The sequence below is a fragment of the Enoplosus armatus genome, chromosome 11, assembly GCF_043641665.1.
Source record: "Enoplosus armatus isolate fEnoArm2 chromosome 11, fEnoArm2.hap1, whole genome shotgun sequence".
NCBI classification, from domain to species: domain Eukaryota; kingdom Metazoa; phylum Chordata; class Actinopteri; order Centrarchiformes; family Enoplosidae; genus Enoplosus; species Enoplosus armatus.
Window position 1 is genome coordinate 651,064 of NC_092190.1, and position 25,976 is coordinate 677,039.

At 53.2% G+C, this 25,976-nt stretch overlaps 48 non-coding genes across 48 annotated transcripts; all 48 read right to left on the minus strand.

Annotated features, from left to right (window-relative positions):
• Positions 1-1,802: 1,802 nt before the first annotated feature.
• Positions 1,803-1,919, minus strand: LOC139293112 (U5 spliceosomal RNA). The gene has a single exon (XR_011597739.1). It is a non-coding gene; the product is annotated as a U5 spliceosomal RNA (small nuclear RNA).
• A 527-nt stretch (positions 1,920-2,446) lies between these two features.
• Positions 2,447-2,637, minus strand: LOC139293716 (U2 spliceosomal RNA). The gene has a single exon (XR_011598302.1). It is a non-coding gene; the product is annotated as a U2 spliceosomal RNA (small nuclear RNA).
• A 177-nt stretch (positions 2,638-2,814) lies between these two features.
• On the minus strand, positions 2,815-2,931 carry LOC139293113 (U5 spliceosomal RNA). The gene has a single exon (XR_011597740.1). It is a non-coding gene; the product is annotated as a U5 spliceosomal RNA (small nuclear RNA).
• Positions 2,932-3,458: 527 nt separating this feature from the next.
• Positions 3,459-3,649, minus strand: LOC139293717 (U2 spliceosomal RNA). The gene has a single exon (XR_011598303.1). It is a non-coding gene; the product is annotated as a U2 spliceosomal RNA (small nuclear RNA).
• Positions 3,650-3,826: 177 nt separating this feature from the next.
• On the minus strand, positions 3,827-3,943 carry LOC139293114 (U5 spliceosomal RNA). The gene has a single exon (XR_011597741.1). It is a non-coding gene; the product is annotated as a U5 spliceosomal RNA (small nuclear RNA).
• A 527-nt stretch (positions 3,944-4,470) lies between these two features.
• LOC139293718 (U2 spliceosomal RNA) lies at positions 4,471-4,661 on the minus strand. Its single transcript, XR_011598304.1, has one exon. It is a non-coding gene; the product is annotated as a U2 spliceosomal RNA (small nuclear RNA).
• A 177-nt stretch (positions 4,662-4,838) lies between these two features.
• On the minus strand, positions 4,839-4,955 carry LOC139293116 (U5 spliceosomal RNA). Its single transcript, XR_011597742.1, has one exon. It is a non-coding gene; the product is annotated as a U5 spliceosomal RNA (small nuclear RNA).
• Positions 4,956-5,482: 527 nt separating this feature from the next.
• On the minus strand, positions 5,483-5,673 carry LOC139293719 (U2 spliceosomal RNA). The gene has a single exon (XR_011598305.1). It is a non-coding gene; the product is annotated as a U2 spliceosomal RNA (small nuclear RNA).
• A 177-nt stretch (positions 5,674-5,850) lies between these two features.
• LOC139293117 (U5 spliceosomal RNA) lies at positions 5,851-5,967 on the minus strand. Its single transcript, XR_011597743.1, has one exon. It is a non-coding gene; the product is annotated as a U5 spliceosomal RNA (small nuclear RNA).
• A 527-nt stretch (positions 5,968-6,494) lies between these two features.
• On the minus strand, positions 6,495-6,685 carry LOC139293720 (U2 spliceosomal RNA). Its single transcript, XR_011598306.1, has one exon. It is a non-coding gene; the product is annotated as a U2 spliceosomal RNA (small nuclear RNA).
• Positions 6,686-6,862: 177 nt separating this feature from the next.
• On the minus strand, positions 6,863-6,979 carry LOC139293119 (U5 spliceosomal RNA). Its single transcript, XR_011597745.1, has one exon. It is a non-coding gene; the product is annotated as a U5 spliceosomal RNA (small nuclear RNA).
• A 527-nt stretch (positions 6,980-7,506) lies between these two features.
• On the minus strand, positions 7,507-7,697 carry LOC139293721 (U2 spliceosomal RNA). Its single transcript, XR_011598307.1, has one exon. It is a non-coding gene; the product is annotated as a U2 spliceosomal RNA (small nuclear RNA).
• Positions 7,698-7,874: 177 nt separating this feature from the next.
• On the minus strand, positions 7,875-7,991 carry LOC139293120 (U5 spliceosomal RNA). The gene has a single exon (XR_011597746.1). It is a non-coding gene; the product is annotated as a U5 spliceosomal RNA (small nuclear RNA).
• Positions 7,992-8,518: 527 nt separating this feature from the next.
• On the minus strand, positions 8,519-8,709 carry LOC139293722 (U2 spliceosomal RNA). The gene has a single exon (XR_011598308.1). It is a non-coding gene; the product is annotated as a U2 spliceosomal RNA (small nuclear RNA).
• Positions 8,710-8,886: 177 nt separating this feature from the next.
• Positions 8,887-9,003, minus strand: LOC139293122 (U5 spliceosomal RNA). Its single transcript, XR_011597747.1, has one exon. It is a non-coding gene; the product is annotated as a U5 spliceosomal RNA (small nuclear RNA).
• Positions 9,004-9,530: 527 nt separating this feature from the next.
• LOC139293723 (U2 spliceosomal RNA) lies at positions 9,531-9,721 on the minus strand. The gene has a single exon (XR_011598309.1). It is a non-coding gene; the product is annotated as a U2 spliceosomal RNA (small nuclear RNA).
• Positions 9,722-9,898: 177 nt separating this feature from the next.
• Positions 9,899-10,015, minus strand: LOC139293123 (U5 spliceosomal RNA). Its single transcript, XR_011597748.1, has one exon. It is a non-coding gene; the product is annotated as a U5 spliceosomal RNA (small nuclear RNA).
• A 527-nt stretch (positions 10,016-10,542) lies between these two features.
• LOC139293724 (U2 spliceosomal RNA) lies at positions 10,543-10,733 on the minus strand. The gene has a single exon (XR_011598310.1). It is a non-coding gene; the product is annotated as a U2 spliceosomal RNA (small nuclear RNA).
• A 177-nt stretch (positions 10,734-10,910) lies between these two features.
• On the minus strand, positions 10,911-11,027 carry LOC139293124 (U5 spliceosomal RNA). The gene has a single exon (XR_011597749.1). It is a non-coding gene; the product is annotated as a U5 spliceosomal RNA (small nuclear RNA).
• A 527-nt stretch (positions 11,028-11,554) lies between these two features.
• LOC139293725 (U2 spliceosomal RNA) lies at positions 11,555-11,745 on the minus strand. The gene has a single exon (XR_011598311.1). It is a non-coding gene; the product is annotated as a U2 spliceosomal RNA (small nuclear RNA).
• A 177-nt stretch (positions 11,746-11,922) lies between these two features.
• On the minus strand, positions 11,923-12,039 carry LOC139293125 (U5 spliceosomal RNA). Its single transcript, XR_011597750.1, has one exon. It is a non-coding gene; the product is annotated as a U5 spliceosomal RNA (small nuclear RNA).
• Positions 12,040-12,566: 527 nt separating this feature from the next.
• Positions 12,567-12,757, minus strand: LOC139293727 (U2 spliceosomal RNA). Its single transcript, XR_011598313.1, has one exon. It is a non-coding gene; the product is annotated as a U2 spliceosomal RNA (small nuclear RNA).
• Positions 12,758-12,934: 177 nt separating this feature from the next.
• LOC139293126 (U5 spliceosomal RNA) lies at positions 12,935-13,051 on the minus strand. Its single transcript, XR_011597751.1, has one exon. It is a non-coding gene; the product is annotated as a U5 spliceosomal RNA (small nuclear RNA).
• Positions 13,052-13,578: 527 nt separating this feature from the next.
• On the minus strand, positions 13,579-13,769 carry LOC139293728 (U2 spliceosomal RNA). Its single transcript, XR_011598314.1, has one exon. It is a non-coding gene; the product is annotated as a U2 spliceosomal RNA (small nuclear RNA).
• Positions 13,770-13,946: 177 nt separating this feature from the next.
• On the minus strand, positions 13,947-14,063 carry LOC139293127 (U5 spliceosomal RNA). Its single transcript, XR_011597752.1, has one exon. It is a non-coding gene; the product is annotated as a U5 spliceosomal RNA (small nuclear RNA).
• Positions 14,064-14,590: 527 nt separating this feature from the next.
• LOC139293729 (U2 spliceosomal RNA) lies at positions 14,591-14,781 on the minus strand. The gene has a single exon (XR_011598315.1). It is a non-coding gene; the product is annotated as a U2 spliceosomal RNA (small nuclear RNA).
• Positions 14,782-14,958: 177 nt separating this feature from the next.
• Positions 14,959-15,075, minus strand: LOC139293128 (U5 spliceosomal RNA). Its single transcript, XR_011597753.1, has one exon. It is a non-coding gene; the product is annotated as a U5 spliceosomal RNA (small nuclear RNA).
• A 527-nt stretch (positions 15,076-15,602) lies between these two features.
• LOC139293730 (U2 spliceosomal RNA) lies at positions 15,603-15,793 on the minus strand. The gene has a single exon (XR_011598316.1). It is a non-coding gene; the product is annotated as a U2 spliceosomal RNA (small nuclear RNA).
• Positions 15,794-15,970: 177 nt separating this feature from the next.
• LOC139293129 (U5 spliceosomal RNA) lies at positions 15,971-16,087 on the minus strand. The gene has a single exon (XR_011597754.1). It is a non-coding gene; the product is annotated as a U5 spliceosomal RNA (small nuclear RNA).
• Positions 16,088-16,614: 527 nt separating this feature from the next.
• LOC139293731 (U2 spliceosomal RNA) lies at positions 16,615-16,805 on the minus strand. The gene has a single exon (XR_011598317.1). It is a non-coding gene; the product is annotated as a U2 spliceosomal RNA (small nuclear RNA).
• Positions 16,806-16,982: 177 nt separating this feature from the next.
• LOC139293131 (U5 spliceosomal RNA) lies at positions 16,983-17,099 on the minus strand. Its single transcript, XR_011597756.1, has one exon. It is a non-coding gene; the product is annotated as a U5 spliceosomal RNA (small nuclear RNA).
• Positions 17,100-17,626: 527 nt separating this feature from the next.
• Positions 17,627-17,817, minus strand: LOC139293732 (U2 spliceosomal RNA). The gene has a single exon (XR_011598318.1). It is a non-coding gene; the product is annotated as a U2 spliceosomal RNA (small nuclear RNA).
• Positions 17,818-17,994: 177 nt separating this feature from the next.
• Positions 17,995-18,111, minus strand: LOC139293133 (U5 spliceosomal RNA). The gene has a single exon (XR_011597757.1). It is a non-coding gene; the product is annotated as a U5 spliceosomal RNA (small nuclear RNA).
• Positions 18,112-18,638: 527 nt separating this feature from the next.
• On the minus strand, positions 18,639-18,829 carry LOC139293733 (U2 spliceosomal RNA). Its single transcript, XR_011598319.1, has one exon. It is a non-coding gene; the product is annotated as a U2 spliceosomal RNA (small nuclear RNA).
• A 177-nt stretch (positions 18,830-19,006) lies between these two features.
• Positions 19,007-19,123, minus strand: LOC139293134 (U5 spliceosomal RNA). The gene has a single exon (XR_011597758.1). It is a non-coding gene; the product is annotated as a U5 spliceosomal RNA (small nuclear RNA).
• Positions 19,124-19,650: 527 nt separating this feature from the next.
• Positions 19,651-19,841, minus strand: LOC139293734 (U2 spliceosomal RNA). Its single transcript, XR_011598320.1, has one exon. It is a non-coding gene; the product is annotated as a U2 spliceosomal RNA (small nuclear RNA).
• Positions 19,842-20,018: 177 nt separating this feature from the next.
• LOC139293135 (U5 spliceosomal RNA) lies at positions 20,019-20,135 on the minus strand. The gene has a single exon (XR_011597759.1). It is a non-coding gene; the product is annotated as a U5 spliceosomal RNA (small nuclear RNA).
• Positions 20,136-20,662: 527 nt separating this feature from the next.
• Positions 20,663-20,853, minus strand: LOC139293735 (U2 spliceosomal RNA). Its single transcript, XR_011598321.1, has one exon. It is a non-coding gene; the product is annotated as a U2 spliceosomal RNA (small nuclear RNA).
• Positions 20,854-21,030: 177 nt separating this feature from the next.
• Positions 21,031-21,147, minus strand: LOC139293136 (U5 spliceosomal RNA). Its single transcript, XR_011597760.1, has one exon. It is a non-coding gene; the product is annotated as a U5 spliceosomal RNA (small nuclear RNA).
• Positions 21,148-21,674: 527 nt separating this feature from the next.
• On the minus strand, positions 21,675-21,865 carry LOC139293736 (U2 spliceosomal RNA). Its single transcript, XR_011598322.1, has one exon. It is a non-coding gene; the product is annotated as a U2 spliceosomal RNA (small nuclear RNA).
• A 177-nt stretch (positions 21,866-22,042) lies between these two features.
• Positions 22,043-22,159, minus strand: LOC139293138 (U5 spliceosomal RNA). The gene has a single exon (XR_011597762.1). It is a non-coding gene; the product is annotated as a U5 spliceosomal RNA (small nuclear RNA).
• A 527-nt stretch (positions 22,160-22,686) lies between these two features.
• Positions 22,687-22,877, minus strand: LOC139293738 (U2 spliceosomal RNA). Its single transcript, XR_011598324.1, has one exon. It is a non-coding gene; the product is annotated as a U2 spliceosomal RNA (small nuclear RNA).
• A 177-nt stretch (positions 22,878-23,054) lies between these two features.
• Positions 23,055-23,171, minus strand: LOC139293139 (U5 spliceosomal RNA). The gene has a single exon (XR_011597763.1). It is a non-coding gene; the product is annotated as a U5 spliceosomal RNA (small nuclear RNA).
• A 528-nt stretch (positions 23,172-23,699) lies between these two features.
• Positions 23,700-23,890, minus strand: LOC139293739 (U2 spliceosomal RNA). The gene has a single exon (XR_011598325.1). It is a non-coding gene; the product is annotated as a U2 spliceosomal RNA (small nuclear RNA).
• A 177-nt stretch (positions 23,891-24,067) lies between these two features.
• On the minus strand, positions 24,068-24,184 carry LOC139293140 (U5 spliceosomal RNA). The gene has a single exon (XR_011597764.1). It is a non-coding gene; the product is annotated as a U5 spliceosomal RNA (small nuclear RNA).
• A 528-nt stretch (positions 24,185-24,712) lies between these two features.
• LOC139293740 (U2 spliceosomal RNA) lies at positions 24,713-24,903 on the minus strand. The gene has a single exon (XR_011598326.1). It is a non-coding gene; the product is annotated as a U2 spliceosomal RNA (small nuclear RNA).
• Positions 24,904-25,080: 177 nt separating this feature from the next.
• On the minus strand, positions 25,081-25,197 carry LOC139293141 (U5 spliceosomal RNA). Its single transcript, XR_011597765.1, has one exon. It is a non-coding gene; the product is annotated as a U5 spliceosomal RNA (small nuclear RNA).
• Positions 25,198-25,725: 528 nt separating this feature from the next.
• On the minus strand, positions 25,726-25,916 carry LOC139293741 (U2 spliceosomal RNA). The gene has a single exon (XR_011598327.1). It is a non-coding gene; the product is annotated as a U2 spliceosomal RNA (small nuclear RNA).
• Between the last annotated feature and the right edge of the window lie 60 nt (positions 25,917-25,976).

Consider the following 25,976-nt stretch of genomic DNA (forward strand, 5'->3'; position numbering starts at 1 on the left):
CATTTGGAGAATTGGAGGGGAAGACTCTAGGCTCCTCCACAGATGGGCTGTTTGAGTAGTTCCCAGCTCTTCCCCTCTTCTCTGAGACTACAGGAGACTCAGAGGACAATTCTGATATAGGCCTCTTGGTCTGCTGGGCGTTGGGGAGGGAGGCGTCCTCACTATCGCCCTGTGATTGGTCATTTTCACATTCTGAGCAAGCTCCGGCTTTTGCCTGCATTGCCCCATCTTCCTCAAGACTTTCCAGTTGCGGGGCAATTGCAGGCCCCTCCTCTCCTTCATATCCGGAGCAAGCTCCGCCTTCTGCCTGCATTGCCCCATCTTCCTCACCACTCTCCATTTGTGGGGCAATTGCAGGCCCCTCCCCCTCTCCCGCCTCTCCTGATCCTGGCCTTCCAGTCACAGGATTTGGCGGGAGATTTGAATTTCCCAGCCCAGCTTCTTCAATTAGCTCTCTAACTGCTTCCTCTTGTCCACCATTTTGTGGGGTTTTCGCTGCCTTCAGTTTGTTGGCAAATGACTTTGGGCAATCTCTGAAGAGGTGGGTTGTTTCTCCACAAAGATTGCACTTTCTGCCATTGGTACATTCCTCAAAGGTGTGCCCAATTTCTCTACATTTTCCACAAATAGTCTGCTGACACGCTTCTGCCAGGTGCCCATGCTCACCACACTTGCGGCACAGCTTGGGCTGGCCCTGGTAGTGAATGTAGCCTCTGTTGTTTCCCAGAACTATCACAGATGGCAGATGTTTCAGGCCCTGGAAGCCTTGGGGGTCCTGCCATTGTTGGATGGGGACCCTCCAAGCGCAATTCCAAATGCCATCCTCATCTCTCACTTTGGTAGCCTGTCCTTTTACAGTGCAGTATCTACCCAGCCACAAACAAATGTCATCCGCATTCACGGTCTCATTGAACATTCTGATAATGATGGTTTTGGAGGCATTATCAGTCAGTTTCTCAACATTAAAAGCGGAAAACTGGGGTTTTACATTTTCAAAGCGTGTCCAAAACTCTCTCAGCAGCGCGGCAGACCGAAAGCTTACATCGAAACCTTTATTCGTTGGTAGAGTAACAATGCAATTTATATTCTCTGGTTCAAACTTAAGGGTTTTTTGGATTAACCTCCTGGAGAAGTCAATTCTGGACATCCCCAGGGGCTTTCCATGGTCATTTTCTTTAAAGGTAAATCTGACACTGTGGTGCCTCCGCATGCCGGAAATGTTGGCCGACATGGTGGAGGCACCACAAACTGAAAGGATTAAAAAGAAGGACTAAAACACTTAAGAATTGTCTAAAAAACAAAACAAAAAGAAACAAAGACGATATAAATAGGACTAAGATCAATAAATATGTTAAAACCAGCAAATGATTAAAACGAACTTACCTTTTCTTGTTTAGCCTGGACAAGATGTTAAATCAACAGAGTAGAGGTAAGCAGTACTCTGTGCCAATGAATTCCTTTAGGTGTAGGATTTACAACTACAATAGAGTTGAAATTTTCTCCACAAGGAATAAGGTGAATGTCCTCCCGAGAATGGAAAGTAAAACACAATGCCACAAACAGGCAAAAGTTTTTACCACCAACAGGAAGCGATCGCAGTCTTAGCCAAAAGGCCGAGAAGCGATGAGCCCTGGCTGTTTGCTTCCAGAGGCCACATTCTGGAACAGCTCTCCCTTGTCCTGGCGCAGTCGTTTCAAGCGCGCATAACAATGGCTGCTTCTCAGCGCCTCCTCCCAAGCCGACAAGGTGGCAGCCTAAATCTTGTTAAGGACAGCTTCTTGTTGCTTTTCACAAACGCACGAGGCTCAGCCACACGGCAGAGCCTGCCAAAAATAGTTTTAACTCATTGGTGTTCCTCTCCACGGAAGTCTTTAGTAAAAGGCGAAAGGCTTGTACGTGATGAAGAGAAACCCGAGTAAGTACAGGCCTCTCCAGGAGAGCGGCCGAGGAGCCTAGTCGCCCCGGTCACTACCCTCACGGTAAGCCTCACTCTGCTTGTGGAGTCCCAAATACCAGGCCACGCACATTCCCCTAGCCCTCCCCACATTAGCACAGGCTCTATCCAATGGGATCGCGGAGAAATGAAGGCCTGGCTTTTGGACACAGGCTACCAAGTGTCCCAAACACTCAGGCCCTTGCGGACTCTCTGTGACGAGGGGAGCGAAAGTGCAGGGCACGTTTAACCGTACGTACCGGTGGCAGTAGGGCAATGTTCCCTATCTGTCTGCGAGTCAAAAGTGCGAATCTGGCTGCATTTTTTTGGGTGGCTTCATCTGGCTGTTGATGCTGAGCTGCGCTCTGCCCCCACCCCAGTGGTCACGGATGATACACAGTCATTTGAGAGCGGGAGCCCAGATGAGGCTCGGCGAGGGACGTCAGGCAGTCAGCAGAGGGTTTGACCCCGACTCTCTGTTTGTGTCGGTATTTGCTTTTTCACAAGGCAGGAGATGGGTGCACCGTTCCCGGCGGCACTGCAATACCGGGTCGATGCGTGGAGTGAACGGGGCAAGCCCCTTTTTCAGCTCCCGGTGCTAAAAATCCATTTAATATGTTGTCCCCTTATAGAGGACATATCAGATATTAAACTGATAAGAACAGATACTACACTTGATCTTAGCCAAAAGGCCGAGAAGCGATGAGCCCTGGCTGTTTGCTTCCAGAGGCCACATTCTGGAACAGCTCTCCCTTGTCCTGGCGCAGTCGTTTCAAGCGCGCATAACAATGGCTGCTTCTCAGCGCCTCCTCCCAAGCCGACAAGGTGGCAGCCTAAATCTTGTTAAGGACAGCTTCTTGTTGCTTTTCACAAACGCACGAGGCTCAGCCACACGGCAGAGCCTGCCAAAAATAGTTTTAACTCATTGGTGTTCCTCTCCACGGAAGTCTTTAGTAAAAGGCGAAAGGCTTGTACGTGATGAAGAGAAACCCGAGTAAGTACAGGCCTCTCCAGGAGAGCGGCCGAGGAGCCTAGTCGCCCCGGTCACTACCCTCACGGTAAGCCTCACTCTGCTTGTGGAGTCCCAAATACCAGGCCACGCACATTCCCCTAGCCCTCCCCACATTAGCACAGGCTCTATCCAATGGGATCGCGGAGAAATGAAGGCCTGGCTTTTGGACACAGGCTACCAAATGTCCCAAACACTCAGGCCCTTGCGGACTCTCTGTGACGAGGGGAGCGAAAGTGCAGGGCACGTTTAACCGTACGTACCGGTGGCAGTAGGGCAATGTTCCCTATCTGTCTGCGAGTCAAAAGTGCGAATCTGGCTGCATTTTTTTGGGTGGCTTCATCTGGCTGTTGATGCTGAGCTGCGCTCTGCCCCCACCCCAGTGGTCACGGATGATACACAGTCATTTGAGAGCGGGAGCCCAGATGAGGCTCGGCGAGGGACGTCAGGCAGTCAGCAGAGGGTTTGACCCCGACTCTCTGTTTGTGTCGGTATTTGCTTTTTCACAAGGCAGGAGATGGGTGCACCGTTCCCGGCGGCACTGCAATACCGGGTCGATGCGTGGAGTGAACGGGGCAAGCCCCTTTTTCAGCTCCCGGTGCTAAAAATCCATTTAATATGTTGTCCCCTTATAGAGGACATATCAGATATTAAACTGATAAGAACAGATACTACACTTGATCTTAGCCAAAAGGCCGAGAAGCGATGAGCCCTGGCTGTTTGCTTCCAGAGGCCACATTCTGGAACAGCTCTCCCTTGTCCTGGCGCAGTCGTTTCAAGCGCGCATAACAATGGCTGCTTCTCAGCGCCTCCTCCCAAGCCGACAAGGTGGCAGCCTAAATCTTGTTAAGGACAGCTTCTTGTTGCTTTTCACAAACGCACGAGGCTCAGCCACACGGCAGAGCCTGCCAAAAATAGTTTTAACTCATTGGTGTTCCTCTCCACGGAAGTCTTTAGTAAAAGGCGAAAGGCTTGTACGTGATGAAGAGAAACCCGAGTAAGTACAGGCCTCTCCAGGAGAGCGGCCGAGGAGCCTAGTCGCCCCGGTCACTACCCTCACGGTAAGCCTCACTCTGCTTGTGGAGTCCCAAATACCAGGCCACGCACATTCCCCTAGCCCTCCCCACATTAGCACAGGCTCTATCCAATGGGATCGCGGAGAAATGAAGGCCTGGCTTTTGGACACAGGCTACCAAATGTCCCAAACACTCAGGCCCTTGCGGACTCTCTGTGACGAGGGGAGCGAAAGTGCAGGGCACGTTTAACCGTACGTACCGGTGGCAGTAGGGCAATGTTCCCTATCTGTCTGCGAGTCAAAAGTGCGAATCTGGCTGCATTTTTTTGGGTGGCTTCATCTGGCTGTTGATGCTGAGCTGCGCTCTGCCCCCACCCCAGTGGTCACGGATGATACACAGTCATTTGAGAGCGGGAGCCCAGATGAGGCTCGGCGAGGGACGTCAGGCAGTCAGCAGAGGGTTTGACCCCGACTCTCTGTTTGTGTCGGTATTTGCTTTTTCACAAGGCAGGAGATGGGTGCACCGTTCCCGGCGGCACTGCAATACCGGGTCGATGCGTGGAGTGAACGGGGCAAGCCCCTTTTTCAGCTCCCGGTGCTAAAAATCCATTTAATATGTTGTCCCCTTATAGAGGACATATCAGATATTAAACTGATAAGAACAGATACTACACTTGATCTTAGCCAAAAGGCCGAGAAGCGATGAGCCCTGGCTGTTTGCTTCCAGAGGCCACATTCTGGAACAGCTCTCCCTTGTCCTGGCGCAGTCGTTTCAAGCGCGCATAACAATGGCTGCTTCTCAGCGCCTCCTCCCAAGCCGACAAGGTGGCAGCCTAAATCTTGTTAAGGACAGCTTCTTGTTGCTTTTCACAAACGCACGAGGCTCAGCCACACGGCAGAGCCTGCCAAAAATAGTTTTAACTCATTGGTGTTCCTCTCCACGGAAGTCTTTAGTAAAAGGCGAAAGGCTTGTACGTGATGAAGAGAAACCCGAGTAAGTACAGGCCTCTCCAGGAGAGCGGCCGAGGAGCCTAGTCGCCCCGGTCACTACCCTCACGGTAAGCCTCACTCTGCTTGTGGAGTCCCAAATACCAGGCCACGCACATTCCCCTAGCCCTCCCCACATTAGCACAGGCTCTATCCAATGGGATCGCGGAGAAATGAAGGCCTGGCTTTTGGACACAGGCTACCAAGTGTCCCAAACACTCAGGCCCTTGCGGACTCTCTGTGACGAGGGGAGCGAAAGTGCAGGGCACGTTTAACCGTACGTACCGGTGGCAGTAGGGCAATGTTCCCTATCTGTCTGCGAGTCAAAAGTGCGAATCTGGCTGCATTTTTTTGGGTGGCTTCATCTGGCTGTTGATGCTGAGCTGCGCTCTGCCCCCACCCCAGTGGTCACGGATGATACACAGTCATTTGAGAGCGGGAGCCCAGATGAGGCTCGGCGAGGGACGTCAGGCAGTCAGCAGAGGGTTTGACCCCGACTCTCTGTTTGTGTCGGTATTTGCTTTTTCACAAGGCAGGAGATGGGTGCACCGTTCCCGGCGGCACTGCAATACCGGGTCGATGCGTGGAGTGAACGGGGCAAGCCCCTTTTTCAGCTCCCGGTGCTAAAAATCCATTTAATATGTTGTCCCCTTATAGAGGACATATCAGATATTAAACTGATAAGAACAGATACTACACTTGATCTTAGCCAAAAGGCCGAGAAGCGATGAGCCCTGGCTGTTTGCTTCCAGAGGCCACATTCTGGAACAGCTCTCCCTTGTCCTGGCGCAGTCGTTTCAAGCGCGCATAACAATGGCTGCTTCTCAGCGCCTCCTCCCAAGCCGACAAGGTGGCAGCCTAAATCTTGTTAAGGACAGCTTCTTGTTGCTTTTCACAAACGCACGAGGCTCAGCCACACGGCAGAGCCTGCCAAAAATAGTTTTAACTCATTGGTGTTCCTCTCCACGGAAGTCTTTAGTAAAAGGCGAAAGGCTTGTACGTGATGAAGAGAAACCCGAGTAAGTACAGGCCTCTCCAGGAGAGCGGCCGAGGAGCCTAGTCGCCCCGGTCACTACCCTCACGGTAAGCCTCACTCTGCTTGTGGAGTCCCAAATACCAGGCCACGCACATTCCCCTAGCCCTCCCCACATTAGCACAGGCTCTATCCAATGGGATCGCGGAGAAATGAAGGCCTGGCTTTTGGACACAGGCTACCAAATGTCCCAAACACTCAGGCCCTTGCGGACTCTCTGTGACGAGGGGAGCGAAAGTGCAGGGCACGTTTAACCGTACGTACCGGTGGCAGTAGGGCAATGTTCCCTATCTGTCTGCGAGTCAAAAGTGCGAATCTGGCTGCATTTTTTTGGGTGGCTTCATCTGGCTGTTGATGCTGAGCTGCGCTCTGCCCCCACCCCAGTGGTCACGGATGATACACAGTCATTTGAGAGCGGGAGCCCAGATGAGGCTCGGCGAGGGACGTCAGGCAGTCAGCAGAGGGTTTGACCCCGACTCTCTGTTTGTGTCGGTATTTGCTTTTTCACAAGGCAGGAGATGGGTGCACCGTTCCCGGCGGCACTGCAATACCGGGTCGATGCGTGGAGTGAACGGGGCAAGCCCCTTTTTCAGCTCCCGGTGCTAAAAATCCATTTAATATGTTGTCCCCTTATAGAGGACATATCAGATATTAAACTGATAAGAACAGATACTACACTTGATCTTAGCCAAAAGGCCGAGAAGCGATGAGCCCTGGCTGTTTGCTTCCAGAGGCCACATTCTGGAACAGCTCTCCCTTGTCCTGGCGCAGTCGTTTCAAGCGCGCATAACAATGGCTGCTTCTCAGCGCCTCCTCCCAAGCCGACAAGGTGGCAGCCTAAATCTTGTTAAGGACAGCTTCTTGTTGCTTTTCACAAACGCACGAGGCTCAGCCACACGGCAGAGCCTGCCAAAAATAGTTTTAACTCATTGGTGTTCCTCTCCACGGAAGTCTTTAGTAAAAGGCGAAAGGCTTGTACGTGATGAAGAGAAACCCGAGTAAGTACAGGCCTCTCCAGGAGAGCGGCCGAGGAGCCTAGTCGCCCCGGTCACTACCCTCACGGTAAGCCTCACTCTGCTTGTGGAGTCCCAAATACCAGGCCACGCACATTCCCCTAGCCCTCCCCACATTAGCACAGGCTCTATCCAATGGGATCGCGGAGAAATGAAGGCCTGGCTTTTGGACACAGGCTACCAAATGTCCCAAACACTCAGGCCCTTGCGGACTCTCTGTGACGAGGGGAGCGAAAGTGCAGGGCACGTTTAACCGTACGTACCGGTGGCAGTAGGGCAATGTTCCCTATCTGTCTGCGAGTCAAAAGTGCGAATCTGGCTGCATTTTTTTGGGTGGCTTCATCTGGCTGTTGATGCTGAGCTGCGCTCTGCCCCCACCCCAGTGGTCACGGATGATACACAGTCATTTGAGAGCGGGAGCCCAGATGAGGCTCGGCGAGGGACGTCAGGCAGTCAGCAGAGGGTTTGACCCCGACTCTCTGTTTGTGTCGGTATTTGCTTTTTCACAAGGCAGGAGATGGGTGCACCGTTCCCGGCGGCACTGCAATACCGGGTCGATGCGTGGAGTGAACGGGGCAAGCCCCTTTTTCAGCTCCCGGTGCTAAAAATCCATTTAATATGTTGTCCCCTTATAGAGGACATATCAGATATTAAACTGATAAGAACAGATACTACACTTGATCTTAGCCAAAAGGCCGAGAAGCGATGAGCCCTGGCTGTTTGCTTCCAGAGGCCACATTCTGGAACAGCTCTCCCTTGTCCTGGCGCAGTCGTTTCAAGCGCGCATAACAATGGCTGCTTCTCAGCGCCTCCTCCCAAGCCGACAAGGTGGCAGCCTAAATCTTGTTAAGGACAGCTTCTTGTTGCTTTTCACAAACGCACGAGGCTCAGCCACACGGCAGAGCCTGCCAAAAATAGTTTTAACTCATTGGTGTTCCTCTCCACGGAAGTCTTTAGTAAAAGGCGAAAGGCTTGTACGTGATGAAGAGAAACCCGAGTAAGTACAGGCCTCTCCAGGAGAGCGGCCGAGGAGCCTAGTCGCCCCGGTCACTACCCTCACGGTAAGCCTCACTCTGCTTGTGGAGTCCCAAATACCAGGCCACGCACATTCCCCTAGCCCTCCCCACATTAGCACAGGCTCTATCCAATGGGATCGCGGAGAAATGAAGGCCTGGCTTTTGGACACAGGCTACCAAATGTCCCAAACACTCAGGCCCTTGCGGACTCTCTGTGACGAGGGGAGCGAAAGTGCAGGGCACGTTTAACCGTACGTACCGGTGGCAGTAGGGCAATGTTCCCTATCTGTCTGCGAGTCAAAAGTGCGAATCTGGCTGCATTTTTTTGGGTGGCTTCATCTGGCTGTTGATGCTGAGCTGCGCTCTGCCCCCACCCCAGTGGTCACGGATGATACACAGTCATTTGAGAGCGGGAGCCCAGATGAGGCTCGGCGAGGGACGTCAGGCAGTCAGCAGAGGGTTTGACCCCGACTCTCTGTTTGTGTCGGTATTTGCTTTTTCACAAGGCAGGAGATGGGTGCACCGTTCCCGGCGGCACTGCAATACCGGGTCGATGCGTGGAGTGAACGGGGCAAGCCCCTTTTTCAGCTCCCGGTGCTAAAAATCCATTTAATATGTTGTCCCCTTATAGAGGACATATCAGATATTAAACTGATAAGAACAGATACTACACTTGATCTTAGCCAAAAGGCCGAGAAGCGATGAGCCCTGGCTGTTTGCTTCCAGAGGCCACATTCTGGAACAGCTCTCCCTTGTCCTGGCGCAGTCGTTTCAAGCGCGCATAACAATGGCTGCTTCTCAGCGCCTCCTCCCAAGCCGACAAGGTGGCAGCCTAAATCTTGTTAAGGACAGCTTCTTGTTGCTTTTCACAAACGCACGAGGCTCAGCCACACGGCAGAGCCTGCCAAAAATAGTTTTAACTCATTGGTGTTCCTCTCCACGGAAGTCTTTAGTAAAAGGCGAAAGGCTTGTACGTGATGAAGAGAAACCCGAGTAAGTACAGGCCTCTCCAGGAGAGCGGCCGAGGAGCCTAGTCGCCCCGGTCACTACCCTCACGGTAAGCCTCACTCTGCTTGTGGAGTCCCAAATACCAGGCCACGCACATTCCCCTAGCCCTCCCCACATTAGCACAGGCTCTATCCAATGGGATCGCGGAGAAATGAAGGCCTGGCTTTTGGACACAGGCTACCAAGTGTCCCAAACACTCAGGCCCTTGCGGACTCTCTGTGACGAGGGGAGCGAAAGTGCAGGGCACGTTTAACCGTACGTACCGGTGGCAGTAGGGCAATGTTCCCTATCTGTCTGCGAGTCAAAAGTGCGAATCTGGCTGCATTTTTTTGGGTGGCTTCATCTGGCTGTTGATGCTGAGCTGCGCTCTGCCCCCACCCCAGTGGTCACGGATGATACACAGTCATTTGAGAGCGGGAGCCCAGATGAGGCTCGGCGAGGGACGTCAGGCAGTCAGCAGAGGGTTTGACCCCGACTCTCTGTTTGTGTCGGTATTTGCTTTTTCACAAGGCAGGAGATGGGTGCACCGTTCCCGGCGGCACTGCAATACCGGGTCGATGCGTGGAGTGAACGGGGCAAGCCCCTTTTTCAGCTCCCGGTGCTAAAAATCCATTTAATATGTTGTCCCCTTATAGAGGACATATCAGATATTAAACTGATAAGAACAGATACTACACTTGATCTTAGCCAAAAGGCCGAGAAGCGATGAGCCCTGGCTGTTTGCTTCCAGAGGCCACATTCTGGAACAGCTCTCCCTTGTCCTGGCGCAGTCGTTTCAAGCGCGCATAACAATGGCTGCTTCTCAGCGCCTCCTCCCAAGCCGACAAGGTGGCAGCCTAAATCTTGTTAAGGACAGCTTCTTGTTGCTTTTCACAAACGCACGAGGCTCAGCCACACGGCAGAGCCTGCCAAAAATAGTTTTAACTCATTGGTGTTCCTCTCCACGGAAGTCTTTAGTAAAAGGCGAAAGGCTTGTACGTGATGAAGAGAAACCCGAGTAAGTACAGGCCTCTCCAGGAGAGCGGCCGAGGAGCCTAGTCGCCCCGGTCACTACCCTCACGGTAAGCCTCACTCTGCTTGTGGAGTCCCAAATACCAGGCCACGCACATTCCCCTAGCCCTCCCCACATTAGCACAGGCTCTATCCAATGGGATCGCGGAGAAATGAAGGCCTGGCTTTTGGACACAGGCTACCAAATGTCCCAAACACTCAGGCCCTTGCGGACTCTCTGTGACGAGGGGAGCGAAAGTGCAGGGCACGTTTAACCGTACGTACCGGTGGCAGTAGGGCAATGTTCCCTATCTGTCTGCGAGTCAAAAGTGCGAATCTGGCTGCATTTTTTTGGGTGGCTTCATCTGGCTGTTGATGCTGAGCTGCGCTCTGCCCCCACCCCAGTGGTCACGGATGATACACAGTCATTTGAGAGCGGGAGCCCAGATGAGGCTCGGCGAGGGACGTCAGGCAGTCAGCAGAGGGTTTGACCCCGACTCTCTGTTTGTGTCGGTATTTGCTTTTTCACAAGGCAGGAGATGGGTGCACCGTTCCCGGCGGCACTGCAATACCGGGTCGATGCGTGGAGTGAACGGGGCAAGCCCCTTTTTCAGCTCCCGGTGCTAAAAATCCATTTAATATGTTGTCCCCTTATAGAGGACATATCAGATATTAAACTGATAAGAACAGATACTACACTTGATCTTAGCCAAAAGGCCGAGAAGCGATGAGCCCTGGCTGTTTGCTTCCAGAGGCCACATTCTGGAACAGCTCTCCCTTGTCCTGGCGCAGTCGTTTCAAGCGCGCATAACAATGGCTGCTTCTCAGCGCCTCCTCCCAAGCCGACAAGGTGGCAGCCTAAATCTTGTTAAGGACAGCTTCTTGTTGCTTTTCACAAACGCACGAGGCTCAGCCACACGGCAGAGCCTGCCAAAAATAGTTTTAACTCATTGGTGTTCCTCTCCACGGAAGTCTTTAGTAAAAGGCGAAAGGCTTGTACGTGATGAAGAGAAACCCGAGTAAGTACAGGCCTCTCCAGGAGAGCGGCCGAGGAGCCTAGTCGCCCCGGTCACTACCCTCACGGTAAGCCTCACTCTGCTTGTGGAGTCCCAAATACCAGGCCACGCACATTCCCCTAGCCCTCCCCACATTAGCACAGGCTCTATCCAATGGGATCGCGGAGAAATGAAGGCCTGGCTTTTGGACACAGGCTACCAAATGTCCCAAACACTCAGGCCCTTGCGGACTCTCTGTGACGAGGGGAGCGAAAGTGCAGGGCACGTTTAACCGTACGTACCGGTGGCAGTAGGGCAATGTTCCCTATCTGTCTGCGAGTCAAAAGTGCGAATCTGGCTGCATTTTTTTGGGTGGCTTCATCTGGCTGTTGATGCTGAGCTGCGCTCTGCCCCCACCCCAGTGGTCACGGATGATACACAGTCATTTGAGAGCGGGAGCCCAGATGAGGCTCGGCGAGGGACGTCAGGCAGTCAGCAGAGGGTTTGACCCCGACTCTCTGTTTGTGTCGGTATTTGCTTTTTCACAAGGCAGGAGATGGGTGCACCGTTCCCGGCGGCACTGCAATACCGGGTCGATGCGTGGAGTGAACGGGGCAAGCCCCTTTTTCAGCTCCCGGTGCTAAAAATCCATTTAATATGTTGTCCCCTTATAGAGGACATATCAGATATTAAACTGATAAGAACAGATACTACACTTGATCTTAGCCAAAAGGCCGAGAAGCGATGAGCCCTGGCTGTTTGCTTCCAGAGGCCACATTCTGGAACAGCTCTCCCTTGTCCTGGCGCAGTCGTTTCAAGCGCGCATAACAATGGCTGCTTCTCAGCGCCTCCTCCCAAGCCGACAAGGTGGCAGCCTAAATCTTGTTAAGGACAGCTTCTTGTTGCTTTTCACAAACGCACGAGGCTCAGCCACACGGCAGAGCCTGCCAAAAATAGTTTTAACTCATTGGTGTTCCTCTCCACGGAAGTCTTTAGTAAAAGGCGAAAGGCTTGTACGTGATGAAGAGAAACCCGAGTAAGTACAGGCCTCTCCAGGAGAGCGGCCGAGGAGCCTAGTCGCCCCGGTCACTACCCTCACGGTAAGCCTCACTCTGCTTGTGGAGTCCCAAATACCAGGCCACGCACATTCCCCTAGCCCTCCCCACATTAGCACAGGCTCTATCCAATGGGATCGCGGAGAAATGAAGGCCTGGCTTTTGGACACAGGCTACCAAATGTCCCAAACACTCAGGCCCTTGCGGACTCTCTGTGACGAGGGGAGCGAAAGTGCAGGGCACGTTTAACCGTACGTACCGGTGGCAGTAGGGCAATGTTCCCTATCTGTCTGCGAGTCAAAAGTGCGAATCTGGCTGCATTTTTTTGGGTGGCTTCATCTGGCTGTTGATGCTGAGCTGCGCTCTGCCCCCACCCCAGTGGTCACGGATGATACACAGTCATTTGAGAGCGGGAGCCCAGATGAGGCTCGGCGAGGGACGTCAGGCAGTCAGCAGAGGGTTTGACCCCGACTCTCTGTTTGTGTCGGTATTTGCTTTTTCACAAGGCAGGAGATGGGTGCACCGTTCCCGGCGGCACTGCAATACCGGGTCGATGCGTGGAGTGAACGGGGCAAGCCCCTTTTTCAGCTCCCGGTGCTAAAAATCCATTTAATATGTTGTCCCCTTATAGAGGACATATCAGATATTAAACTGATAAGAACAGATACTACACTTGATCTTAGCCAAAAGGCCGAGAAGCGATGAGCCCTGGCTGTTTGCTTCCAGAGGCCACATTCTGGAACAGCTCTCCCTTGTCCTGGCGCAGTCGTTTCAAGCGCGCATAACAATGGCTGCTTCTCAGCGCCTCCTCCCAAGCCGACAAGGTGGCAGCCTAAATCTTGTTAAGGACAGCTTCTTGTTGCTTTTCACAAACGCACGAGGCTCAGCCACACGGCAGAGCCTGCCAAAAATAGTTTTAACTCATTGGTGTTCCTCTCCACGGAAGTCTTTAGTAAAAGGCGAAAGGCTTGTACGTGATGAAGAGAAACCCGAGTAAGTACAGGCCTCTCCAGGAGAGCGGCCGAGGAGCCTAGTCGCCCCGGTCACTACCCTCACGGTAAGCCTCACTCTGCTTGTGGAGTCCCAAATACCAGGCCACGCACATTCCCCTAGCCCTCCCCACATTAGCACAGGCTCTATCCAATGGGATCGCGGAGAAATGAAGGCCTGGCTTTTGGACACAGGCTACCAAGTGTCCCAAACACTCAGGCCCTTGCGGACTCTCTGTGACGAGGGGAGCGAAAGTGCAGGGCACGTTTAACCGTACGTACCGGTGGCAGTAGGGCAATGTTCCCTATCTGTCTGCGAGTCAAAAGTGCGAATCTGGCTGCATTTTTTTGGGTGGCTTCATCTGGCTGTTGATGCTGAGCTGCGCTCTGCCCCCACCCCAGTGGTCACGGATGATACACAGTCATTTGAGAGCGGGAGCCCAGATGAGGCTCGGCGAGGGACGTCAGGCAGTCAGCAGAGGGTTTGACCCCGACTCTCTGTTTGTGTCGGTATTTGCTTTTTCACAAGGCAGGAGATGGGTGCACCGTTCCCGGCGGCACTGCAATACCGGGTCGATGCGTGGAGTGAACGGGGCAAGCCCCTTTTTCAGCTCCCGGTGCTAAAAATCCATTTAATATGTTGTCCCCTTATAGAGGACATATCAGATATTAAACTGATAAGAACAGATACTACACTTGATCTTAGCCAAAAGGCCGAGAAGCGATGAGCCCTGGCTGTTTGCTTCCAGAGGCCACATTCTGGAACAGCTCTCCCTTGTCCTGGCGCAGTCGTTTCAAGCGCGCATAACAATGGCTGCTTCTCAGCGCCTCCTCCCAAGCCGACAAGGTGGCAGCCTAAATCTTGTTAAGGACAGCTTCTTGTTGCTTTTCACAAACGCACGAGGCTCAGCCACACGGCAGAGCCTGCCAAAAATAGTTTTAACTCATTGGTGTTCCTCTCCACGGAAGTCTTTAGTAAAAGGCGAAAGGCTTGTACGTGATGAAGAGAAACCCGAGTAAGTACAGGCCTCTCCAGGAGAGCGGCCGAGGAGCCTAGTCGCCCCGGTCACTACCCTCACGGTAAGCCTCACTCTGCTTGTGGAGTCCCAAATACCAGGCCACGCACATTCCCCTAGCCCTCCCCACATTAGCACAGGCTCTATCCAATGGGATCGCGGAGAAATGAAGGCCTGGCTTTTGGACACAGGCTACCAAATGTCCCAAACACTCAGGCCCTTGCGGACTCTCTGTGACGAGGGGAGCGAAAGTGCAGGGCACGTTTAACCGTACGTACCGGTGGCAGTAGGGCAATGTTCCCTATCTGTCTGCGAGTCAAAAGTGCGAATCTGGCTGCATTTTTTTGGGTGGCTTCATCTGGCTGTTGATGCTGAGCTGCGCTCTGCCCCCACCCCAGTGGTCACGGATGATACACAGTCATTTGAGAGCGGGAGCCCAGATGAGGCTCGGCGAGGGACGTCAGGCAGTCAGCAGAGGGTTTGACCCCGACTCTCTGTTTGTGTCGGTATTTGCTTTTTCACAAGGCAGGAGATGGGTGCACCGTTCCCGGCGGCACTGCAATACCGGGTCGATGCGTGGAGTGAACGGGGCAAGCCCCTTTTTCAGCTCCCGGTGCTAAAAATCCATTTAATATGTTGTCCCCTTATAGAGGACATATCAGATATTAAACTGATAAGAACAGATACTACACTTGATCTTAGCCAAAAGGCCGAGAAGCGATGAGCCCTGGCTGTTTGCTTCCAGAGGCCACATTCTGGAACAGCTCTCCCTTGTCCTGGCGCAGTCGTTTCAAGCGCGCATAACAATGGCTGCTTCTCAGCGCCTCCTCCCAAGCCGACAAGGTGGCAGCCTAAATCTTGTTAAGGACAGCTTCTTGTTGCTTTTCACAAACGCACGAGGCTCAGCCACACGGCAGAGCCTGCCAAAAATAGTTTTAACTCATTGGTGTTCCTCTCCACGGAAGTCTTTAGTAAAAGGCGAAAGGCTTGTACGTGATGAAGAGAAACCCGAGTAAGTACAGGCCTCTCCAGGAGAGCGGCCGAGGAGCCTAGTCGCCCCGGTCACTACCCTCACGGTAAGCCTCACTCTGCTTGTGGAGTCCCAAATACCAGGCCACGCACATTCCCCTAGCCCTCCCCACATTAGCACAGGCTCTATCCAATGGGATCGCGGAGAAATGAAGGCCTGGCTTTTGGACACAGGCTACCAAATGTCCCAAACACTCAGGCCCTTGCGGACTCTCTGTGACGAGGGGAGCGAAAGTGCAGGGCACGTTTAACCGTACGTACCGGTGGCAGTAGGGCAATGTTCCCTATCTGTCTGCGAGTCAAAAGTGCGAATCTGGCTGCATTTTTTTGGGTGGCTTCATCTGGCTGTTGATGCTGAGCTGCGCTCTGCCCCCACCCCAGTGGTCACGGATGATACACAGTCATTTGAGAGCGGGAGCCCAGATGAGGCTCGGCGAGGGACGTCAGGCAGTCAGCAGAGGGTTTGACCCCGACTCTCTGTTTGTGTCGGTATTTGCTTTTTCACAAGGCAGGAGATGGGTGCACCGTTCCCGGCGGCACTGCAATACCGGGTCGATGCGTGGAGTGAACGGGGCAAGCCCCTTTTTCAGCTCCCGGTGCTAAAAATCCATTTAATATGTTGTCCCCTTATAGAGGACATATCAGATATTAAACTGATAAGAACAGATACTACACTTGATCTTAGCCAAAAGGCCGAGAAGCGATGAGCCCTGGCTGTTTGCTTCCAGAGGCCACATTCTGGAACAGCTCTCCCTTGTCCTGGCGCAGTCGTTTCAAGCGCGCATAACAATGGCTGCTTCTCAGCGCCTCCTCCCAAGCCGACAAGGTGGCAGCCTAAATCTTGTTAAGGACAGCTTCTTGTTGCTTTTCACAAACGCACGAGGCTCAGCCACACGGCAGAGCCTGCCAAAAATAGTTTTAACTCATTGGTGTTCCTCTCCACGGAAGTCTTTAGTAAAAGGCGAAAGGCTTGTACGTGATGAAGAGAAACCCGAGTAAGTACAGGCCTCTCCAGGAGAGCGGCCGAGGAGCCTAGTCGCCCCGGTCACTACCCTCACGGTAAGCCTCACTCTGCTTGTGGAGTCCCAAATACCAGGCCACGCACATTCCCCTAGCCCTCCCCACATTAGCACAGGCTCTATCCAATGGGATCGCGGAGAAATGAAGGCCTGGCTTTTGGACACAGGCTACCAAATGTCCCAAACACTCAGGCCCTTGCGGACTCTCTGTGACGAGGGGAGCGAAAGTGCAGGGCACGTTTAACCGTACGTACCGGTGGCAGTAGGGCAATGTTCCCTATCTGTCTGCGAGTCAAAAGTGCGAATCTGGCTGCATTTTTTTGGGTGGCTTCATCTGGCTGTTGATGCTGAGCTGCGCTCTGCCCCCACCCCAGTGGTCACGGATGATACACAGTCATTTGAGAGCGGGAGCCCAGATGAGGCTCGGCGAGGGACGTCAGGCAGTCAGCAGAGGGTTTGACCCCGACTCTCTGTTTGTGTCGGTATTTGCTTTTTCACAAGGCAGGAGATGGGTGCACCGTTCCCGGCGGCACTGCAATACCGGGTCGATGCGTGGAGTGAACGGGGCAAGCCCCTTTTTCAGCTCCCGGTGCTAAAAATCCATTTAATATGTTGTCCCCTTATAGAGGACATATCAGATATTAAACTGATAAGAACAGATACTACACTTGATCTTAGCCAAAAGGCCGAGAAGCGATGAGCCCTGGCTGTTTGCTTCCAGAGGCCACATTCTGGAACAGCTCTCCCTTGTCCTGGCGCAGTCGTTTCAAGCGCGCATAACAATGGCTGCTTCTCAGCGCCTCCTCCCAAGCCGACAAGGTGGCAGCCTAAATCTTGTTAAGGACAGCTTCTTGTTGCTTTTCACAAACGCACGAGGCTCAGCCACACGGCAGAGCCTGCCAAAAATAGTTTTAACTCATTGGTGTTCCTCTCCACGGAAGTCTTTAGTAAAAGGCGAAAGGCTTGTACGTGATGAAGAGAAACCCGAGTAAGTACAGGCCTCTCCAGGAGAGCGGCCGAGGAGCCTAGTCGCCCCGGTCACTACCCTCACGGTAAGCCTCACTCTGCTTGTGGAGTCCCAAATACCAGGCCACGCACATTCCCCTAGCCCTCCCCACATTAGCACAGGCTCTATCCAATGGGATCGCGGAGAAATGAAGGCCTGGCTTTTGGACACAGGCTACCAAATGTCCCAAACACTCAGGCCCTTGCGGACTCTCTGTGACGAGGGGAGCGAAAGTGCAGGGCACGTTTAACCGTACGTACCGGTGGCAGTAGGGCAATGTTCCCTATCTGTCTGCGAGTCAAAAGTGCGAATCTGGCTGCATTTTTTTGGGTGGCTTCATCTGGCTGTTGATGCTGAGCTGCGCTCTGCCCCCACCCCAGTGGTCACGGATGATACACAGTCATTTGAGAGCGGGAGCCCAGATGAGGCTCGGCGAGGGACGTCAGGCAGTCAGCAGAGGGTTTGACCCCGACTCTCTGTTTGTGTCGGTATTTGCTTTTTCACAAGGCAGGAGATGGGTGCACCGTTCCCGGCGGCACTGCAATACCGGGTCGATGCGTGGAGTGAACGGGGCAAGCCCCTTTTTCAGCTCCCGGTGCTAAAAATCCATTTAATATGTTGTCCCCTTATAGAGGACATATCAGATATTAAACTGATAAGAACAGATACTACACTTGATCTTAGCCAAAAGGCCGAGAAGCGATGAGCCCTGGCTGTTTGCTTCCAGAGGCCACATTCTGGAACAGCTCTCCCTTGTCCTGGCGCAGTCGTTTCAAGCGCGCATAACAATGGCTGCTTCTCAGCGCCTCCTCCCAAGCCGACAAGGTGGCAGCCTAAATCTTGTTAAGGACAGCTTCTTGTTGCTTTTCACAAACGCACGAGGCTCAGCCACACGGCAGAGCCTGCCAAAAATAGTTTTAACTCATTGGTGTTCCTCTCCACGGAAGTCTTTAGTAAAAGGCGAAAGGCTTGTACGTGATGAAGAGAAACCCGAGTAAGTACAGGCCTCTCCAGGAGAGCGGCCGAGGAGCCTAGTCGCCCCGGTCACTACCCTCACGGTAAGCCTCACTCTGCTTGTGGAGTCCCAAATACCAGGCCACGCACATTCCCCTAGCCCTCCCCACATTAGCACAGGCTCTATCCAATGGGATCGCGGAGAAATGAAGGCCTGGCTTTTGGACACAGGCTACCAAATGTCCCAAACACTCAGGCCCTTGCGGACTCTCTGTGACGAGGGGAGCGAAAGTGCAGGGCACGTTTAACCGTACGTACCGGTGGCAGTAGGGCAATGTTCCCTATCTGTCTGCGAGTCAAAAGTGCGAATCTGGCTGCATTTTTTTGGGTGGCTTCATCTGGCTGTTGATGCTGAGCTGCGCTCTGCCCCCACCCCAGTGGTCACGGATGATACACAGTCATTTGAGAGCGGGAGCCCAGATGAGGCTCGGCGAGGGACGTCAGGCAGTCAGCAGAGGGTTTGACCCCGACTCTCTGTTTGTGTCGGTATTTGCTTTTTCACAAGGCAGGAGATGGGTGCACCGTTCCCGGCGGCACTGCAATACCGGGTCGATGCGTGGAGTGAACGGGGCAAGCCCCTTTTTCAGCTCCCGGTGCTAAAAATCCATTTAATATGTTGTCCCCTTATAGAGGACATATCAGATATTAAACTGATAAGAACAGATACTACACTTGATCTTAGCCAAAAGGCCGAGAAGCGATGAGCCCTGGCTGTTTGCTTCCAGAGGCCACATTCTGGAACAGCTCTCCCTTGTCCTGGCGCAGTCGTTTCAAGCGCGCATAACAATGGCTGCTTCTCAGCGCCTCCTCCCAAGCCGACAAGGTGGCAGCCTAAATCTTGTTAAGGACAGCTTCTTGTTGCTTTTCACAAACGCACGAGGCTCAGCCACACGGCAGAGCCTGCCAAAAATAGTTTTAACTCATTGGTGTTCCTCTCCACGGAAGTCTTTAGTAAAAGGCGAAAGGCTTGTACGTGATGAAGAGAAACCCGAGTAAGTACAGGCCTCTCCAGGAGAGCGGCCGAGGAGCCTAGTCGCCCCGGTCACTACCCTCACGGTAAGCCTCACTCTGCTTGTGGAGTCCCAAATACCAGGCCACGCACATTCCCCTAGCCCTCCCCACATTAGCACAGGCTCTATCCAATGGGATCGCGGAGAAATGAAGGCCTGGCTTTTGGACACAGGCTACCAAGTGTCCCAAACACTCAGGCCCTTGCGGACTCTCTGTGACGAGGGGAGCGAAAGTGCAGGGCACGTTTAACCGTACGTACCGGTGGCAGTAGGGCAATGTTCCCTATCTGTCTGCGAGTCAAAAGTGCGAATCTGGCTGCATTTTTTTGGGTGGCTTCATCTGGCTGTTGATGCTGAGCTGCGCTCTGCCCCCACCCCAGTGGTCACGGATGATACACAGTCATTTGAGAGCGGGAGCCCAGATGAGGCTCGGCGAGGGACGTCAGGCAGTCAGCAGAGGGTTTGACCCCGACTCTCTGTTTGTGTCGGTATTTGCTTTTTCACAAGGCAGGAGATGGGTGCACCGTTCCCGGCGGCACTGCAATACCGGGTCGATGCGTGGAGTGAACGGGGCAAGCCCCTTTTTCAGCTCCCGGTGCTAAAAATCCATTTAATATGTTGTCCCCTTATAGAGGACATATCAGATATTAAACTGATAAGAACAGATACTACACTTGATCTTAGCCAAAAGGCCGAGAAGCGATGAGCCCTGGCTGTTTGCTTCCAGAGGCCACATTCTGGAACAGCTCTCCCTTGTCCTGGCGCAGTCGTTTCAAGCGCGCATAACAATGGCTGCTTCTCAGCGCCTCCTCCCAAGCCGACAAGGTGGCAGCCTAAATCTTGTTAAGGACAGCTTCTTGTTGCTTTTCACAAACGCACGAGGCTCAGCCACACGGCAGAGCCTGCCAAAAATAGTTTTAACTCATTGGTGTTCCTCTCCACGGAAGTCTTTAGTAAAAGGCGAAAGGCTTGTACGTGATGAAGAGAAACCCGAGTAAGTACAGGCCTCTCCAGGAGAGCGGCCGAGGAGCCTAGTCGCCCCGGTCACTACCCTCACGGTAAGCCTCACTCTGCTTGTGGAGTCCCAAATACCAGGCCACGCACATTCCCCTAGCCCTCCCCACATTAGCACAGGCTCTATCCAATGGGATCGCGGAGAAATGAAGGCCTGGCTTTTGGACACAGGCTACCAAATGTCCCAAACACTCAGGCCCTTGCGGACTCTCTGTGACGAGGGGAGCGAAAGTGCAGGGCACGTTTAACCGTACGTACCGGTGGCAGTAGGGCAATGTTCCCTATCTGTCTGCGAGTCAAAAGTGCGAATCTGGCTGCATTTTTTTGGGTGGCTTCATCTGGCTGTTGATGCTGAGCTGCGCTCTGCCCCCACCCCAGTGGTCACGGATGATACACAGTCATTTGAGAGCGGGAGCCCAGATGAGGCTCGGCGAGGGACGTCAGGCAGTCAGCAGAGGGTTTGACCCCGACTCTCTGTTTGTGTCGGTATTTGCTTTTTCACAAGGCAGGAGATGGGTGCACCGTTCCCGGCGGCACTGCAATACCGGGTCGATGCGTGGAGTGAACGGGGCAAGCCCCTTTTTCAGCTCCCGGTGCTAAAAATCCATTTAATATGTTGTCCCCTTATAGAGGACATATCAGATATTAAACTGATAAGAACAGATACTACACTTGATCTTAGCCAAAAGGCCGAGAAGCGATGAGCCCTGGCTGTTTGCTTCCAGAGGCCACATTCTGGAACAGCTCTCCCTTGTCCTGGCGCAGTCGTTTCAAGCGCGCATAACAATGGCTGCTTCTCAGCGCCTCCTCCCAAGCCGACAAGGTGGCAGCCTAAATCTTGTTAAGGACAGCTTCTTGTTGCTTTTCACAAACGCACGAGGCTCAGCCACACGGCAGAGCCTGCCAAAAATAGTTTTAACTCATTGGTGTTCCTCTCCACGGAAGTCTTTAGTAAAAGGCGAAAGGCTTGTACGTGATGAAGAGAAACCCGAGTAAGTACAGGCCTCTCCAGGAGAGCGGCCGAGGAGCCTAGTCGCCCCGGTCACTACCCTCACGGTAAGCCTCACTCTGCTTGTGGAGTCCCAAATACCAGGCCACGCACATTCCCCTAGCCCTCCCCACATTAGCACAGGCTCTATCCAATGGGATCGCGGAGAAATGAAGGCCTGGCTTTTGGACACAGGCTACCAAGTGTCCCAAACACTCAGGCCCTTGCGGACTCTCTGTGACGAGGGGAGCGAAAGTGCAGGGCACGTTTAACCGTACGTACCGGTGGCAGTAGGGCAATGTTCCCTATCTGTCTGCGAGTCAAAAGTGCGAATCTGGCTGCATTTTTTTGGGTGGCTTCATCTGGCTGTTGATGCTGAGCTGCGCTCTGCCCCCACCCCAGTGGTCACGGATGATACACAGTCATTTGAGAGCGGGAGCCCAGATGAGGCTCGGCGAGGGACGTCAGGCAGTCAGCAGAGGGTTTGACCCCGACTCTCTGTTTGTGTCGGTATTTGCTTTTTCACAAGGCAGGAGATGGGTGCACCGTTCCCGGCGGCACTGCAATACCGGGTCGATGCGTGGAGTGAACGGGGCAAGCCCCTTTTTCAGCTCCCGGTGCTAAAAATCCATTTAATATGTTGTCCCCTTATAGAGGACATATCAGATATTAAACTGATAAGAACAGATACTACACTTGATCTTAGCCAAAAGGCCGAGAAGCGATGAGCCCTGGCTGTTTGCTTCCAGAGGCCACATTCTGGAACAGCTCTCCCTTGTCCTGGCGCAGTCGTTTCAAGCGCGCATAACAATGGCTGCTTCTCAGCGCCTCCTCCCAAGCCGACAAGGTGGCAGCCTAAATCTTGTTAAGGACAGCTTCTTGTTGCTTTTCACAAACGCACGAGGCTCAGCCACACGGCAGAGCCTGCCAAAAATAGTTTTAACTCATTGGTGTTCCTCTCCACGGAAGTCTTTAGTAAAAGGCGAAAGGCTTGTACGTGATGAAGAGAAACCCGAGTAAGTACAGGCCTCTCCAGGAGAGCGGCCGAGGAGCCTAGTCGCCCCGGTCACTACCCTCACGGTAAGCCTCACTCTGCTTGTGGAGTCCCAAATACCAGGCCACGCACATTCCCCTAGCCCTCCCCACATTAGCACAGGCTCTATCCAATGGGATCGCGGAGAAATGAAGGCCTGGCTTTTGGACACAGGCTACCAAATGTCCCAAACACTCAGGCCCTTGCGGACTCTCTGTGACGAGGGGAGCGAAAGTGCAGGGCACGTTTAACCGTACGTACCGGTGGCAGTAGGGCAATGTTCCCTATCTGTCTGCGAGTCAAAAGTGCGAATCTGGCTGCATTTTTTTGGGTGGCTTCATCTGGCTGTTGATGCTGAGCTGCGCTCTGCCCCCACCCCAGTGGTCACGGATGATACACAGTCATTTGAGAGCGGGAGCCCAGATGAGGCTCGGCGAGGGACGTCAGGCAGTCAGCAGAGGGTTTGACCCCGACTCTCTGTTTGTGTCGGTATTTGCTTTTTCACAAGGCAGGAGATGGGTGCACCGTTCCCGGCGGCACTGCAATACCGGGTCGATGCGTGGAGTGAACGGGGCAAGCCCCTTTTTCAGCTCCCGGTGCTAAAAATCCATTTAATATGTTGTCCCCTTATAGAGGACATATCAGATATTAAACTGATAAGAACAGATACTACACTTGATCTTAGCCAAAAGGCCGAGAAGCGATGAGCCCTGGCTGTTTGCTTCCAGAGGCCACATTCTGGAACAGCTCTCCCTTGTCCTGGCGCAGTCGTTTCAAGCGCGCATAACAATGGCTGCTTCTCAGCGCCTCCTCCCAAGCCGACAAGGTGGCAGCCTAAATCTTGTTAAGGACAGCTTCTTGTTGCTTTTCACAAACGCACGAGGCTCAGCCACACGGCAGAGCCTGCCAAAAATAGTTTTAACTCATTGGTGTTCCTCTCCACGGAAGTCTTTAGTAAAAGGCGAAAGGCTTGTACGTGATGAAGAGAAACCCGAGTAAGTACAGGCCTCTCCAGGAGAGCGGCCGAGGAGCCTAGTCGCCCCGGTCACTACCCTCACGGTAAGCCTCACTCTGCTTGTGGAGTCCCAAATACCAGGCCACGCACATTCCCCTAGCCCTCCCCACATTAGCACAGGCTCTATCCAATGGGATCGCGGAGAAATGAAGGCCTGGCTTTTGGACACAGGCTACCAAATGTCCCAAACACTCAGGCCCTTGCGGACTCTCTGTGACGAGGGGAGCGAAAGTGCAGGGCACGTTTAACCGTACGTACCGGTTGGCATTAGGGCAATGTTCCCTATCTGTCTGCGAGTCAAAAGTGCGAATCTGGCTGCATTTTTTTGGGTGGCTTCATCTGGCTGTTGATGCTGAGCTGCCCTCTGCCCCCACCCCAGTGGTCACGGATGATACACAGTCATTTGAGAGCGGGAGCCCAGATGAGGCTCGGCGAGGGACGTCAGGCAGTCAGCAGAGGGTTTGACCCCGACTCTCTGTTTGTGTCGGTATTTGCTTTTTCACAAGGCAGGAGATGGGTGCACCGTTCCCGGCGGCACTGCAATACCGGGTCGATGCGTGGAGTGAACGGGGCAAGCCCCTTTTTCAGCTCCCGGTGCTAAAAATCCATTTAATATGTTGTCCCCTTATAGAGGACATATCAGATATTAAACTGATAAGAACAGATACTACACTTGATCTTAGCCAAAAGGCCGAGAAGCGATGAGCCCTGGCTGTTTGCTTCCAGAGGCCACATTCTGGAACAGCTCTCCCTTGTCCTGGCGCAGTCGTTTCAAGCGCGCATAACAATGGCTGCTTCTCAGCGCCTCCTCCCAAGCCGACAAGGTGGCAGCCTAAATCTTGTTAAGGACAGCTTCTTGTTGCTTTTCACAAACGCACGAGGCTCAGCCACACGGCAGAGCCTGCCAAAAATAGTTTTAACTCATTGGTGTTCCTCTCCACGGAAGTCTTTAGTAAAAGGCGAAAGGCTTGTACGTGATGAAGAGAAACCCGAGTAAGTACAGGCCTTTCCAGGAGAGCAGCCGAGGAGCCTAGTCGCCCCGGTCACTACCCTCACGGTAAGCCTCACTCTGCTTGTGGAGTCCCAAATACCAGGCCACGCACATTCCCCTAGCCCTCCCCACATTAGCACAGGCTCTATCCAATGGGATCGTGGAGAAATGAAGGCCTGGCTTTTGGACACAGGCTATCAAATGTCCCAAACACTCAGGCCCTTGCGGACTCTCTGTGACGAGGGGAGCGAAAGTGCAGGGCACGTTTAACCGTACGTACCGGTTGGCATTAGGGCAATGTTCCCTATCTGTCTGCGAGTCAAAAGTGCAAATCTGGCTGCATTTTTTTGGGTGGCTTCATCTGGCTGTTGATGCTGAGCTGCCCTCTGCCCCCACCCCAGTGGTCACGGATGATACACAGTCATTTGAGAGCGGGAGCCCAGATGAGGCTCGGCGAGGGACGTCAGGCAGTCAGCAGAGGGTTTGACCCCGACTCTCTGTTTGTGTCGGTATTTGCTTTTTCACAAGGCAGGAGATGGGTGCACCGTTCCCGGCGGCACTGCAATACCGGGTCGATGCGTGGAGTGAACGGGGCAAGCCCCTTTTTCAGCTCCCGGTGCTAAAAATCCATTTAATATGTTGTCCCCTTATAGAGGACATATCAGATATTAAACTGATAAGAACAGATACTACACTTGATCTTAGCCAAAAGGCCGAGAAGCGATGAGCCCTGGCTGTTTGCTTCCAGAGGCCACATTCTGGAACAGCTCTCCCTTGTCCTGGCACAGTCGTTTCAAGCACGCATAACAATGGCTGCTTCTCAGCGCCTCCTCCCAAGCCGACAAGGTGGCAGCCTAAATCTTGTTAAGGACAGCTTCTTGTTGCTTTTCACAAACGCACGAGGCTCAGCCACACGGCAGAGCCTGCCAAAAATAGTTTTAACTCATTGGTGTTCCTCTCCACGGAAGTCTTTAGTAAAAGGCGAAAGGCTTGTACGTGATGAAGAGAAACCCGAGTAAGTACAGGCCTCTCCAGGAGAGCGGCCGAGGAGCCTAGTCGCCCCGGTCACTACCCTCACGGTAAGCCTCACTCTGCTTGTGGAGTCCCAAATACCAGGCCACGCACATTCCCCTAGCCCTCCCCACATTAGCACAGGCTCTATCCAATGGGATCGCGGAGAAATGAAGGCCTGGCTTTTGGACACAGGCTACCAAATGTCCCAAACACTCAGGCCCTTGCGGACTCTCTGTGACGAGGGGAGCGAAAGTGCAGGGCACGTTTAACCGTACGTACCGGTTGGCATTAGGGCAATGTTCCCTATCTGTCTGCGAGTCAAAAGTGCGAATCTGGCTGCATTTTTTTGGGTGGCTTCATCTGGCTGTTGATGCTGAGCTGCCCTCTGCCCCCACCCCAGTGGTCACGGATGATACACAGTCATTTGAGAGCGGGAGCCCAGATGAGGCTCGGCGAGGGACGTCAGGCAGTCAGCAGAGGGTTTGACCCCGACTCTCTGTTTGTGTCGGTATTTGCTTTTTCACAAGGCAGGAGATGGGTGCACCGTTCCCGGCGGCACTGCAATACCGGGTCGATGCGTGGAGTGAACGGGGCAAGCCCCTTTTTCAGCTCCCGGTGCTAAAAATCCATTTAATATGTTGTCCCCTTATAGAGGACATATCAGATATTAAACTGATAAGAACAGATACTACACTTGATCTTAGCCAAAAGGCCGAGAAGCGATGAGCCCTGGCTGTTTGCTTCCAGAGGCCACATTCTGGAACAGCTCTCCCTTGTCCTGGCG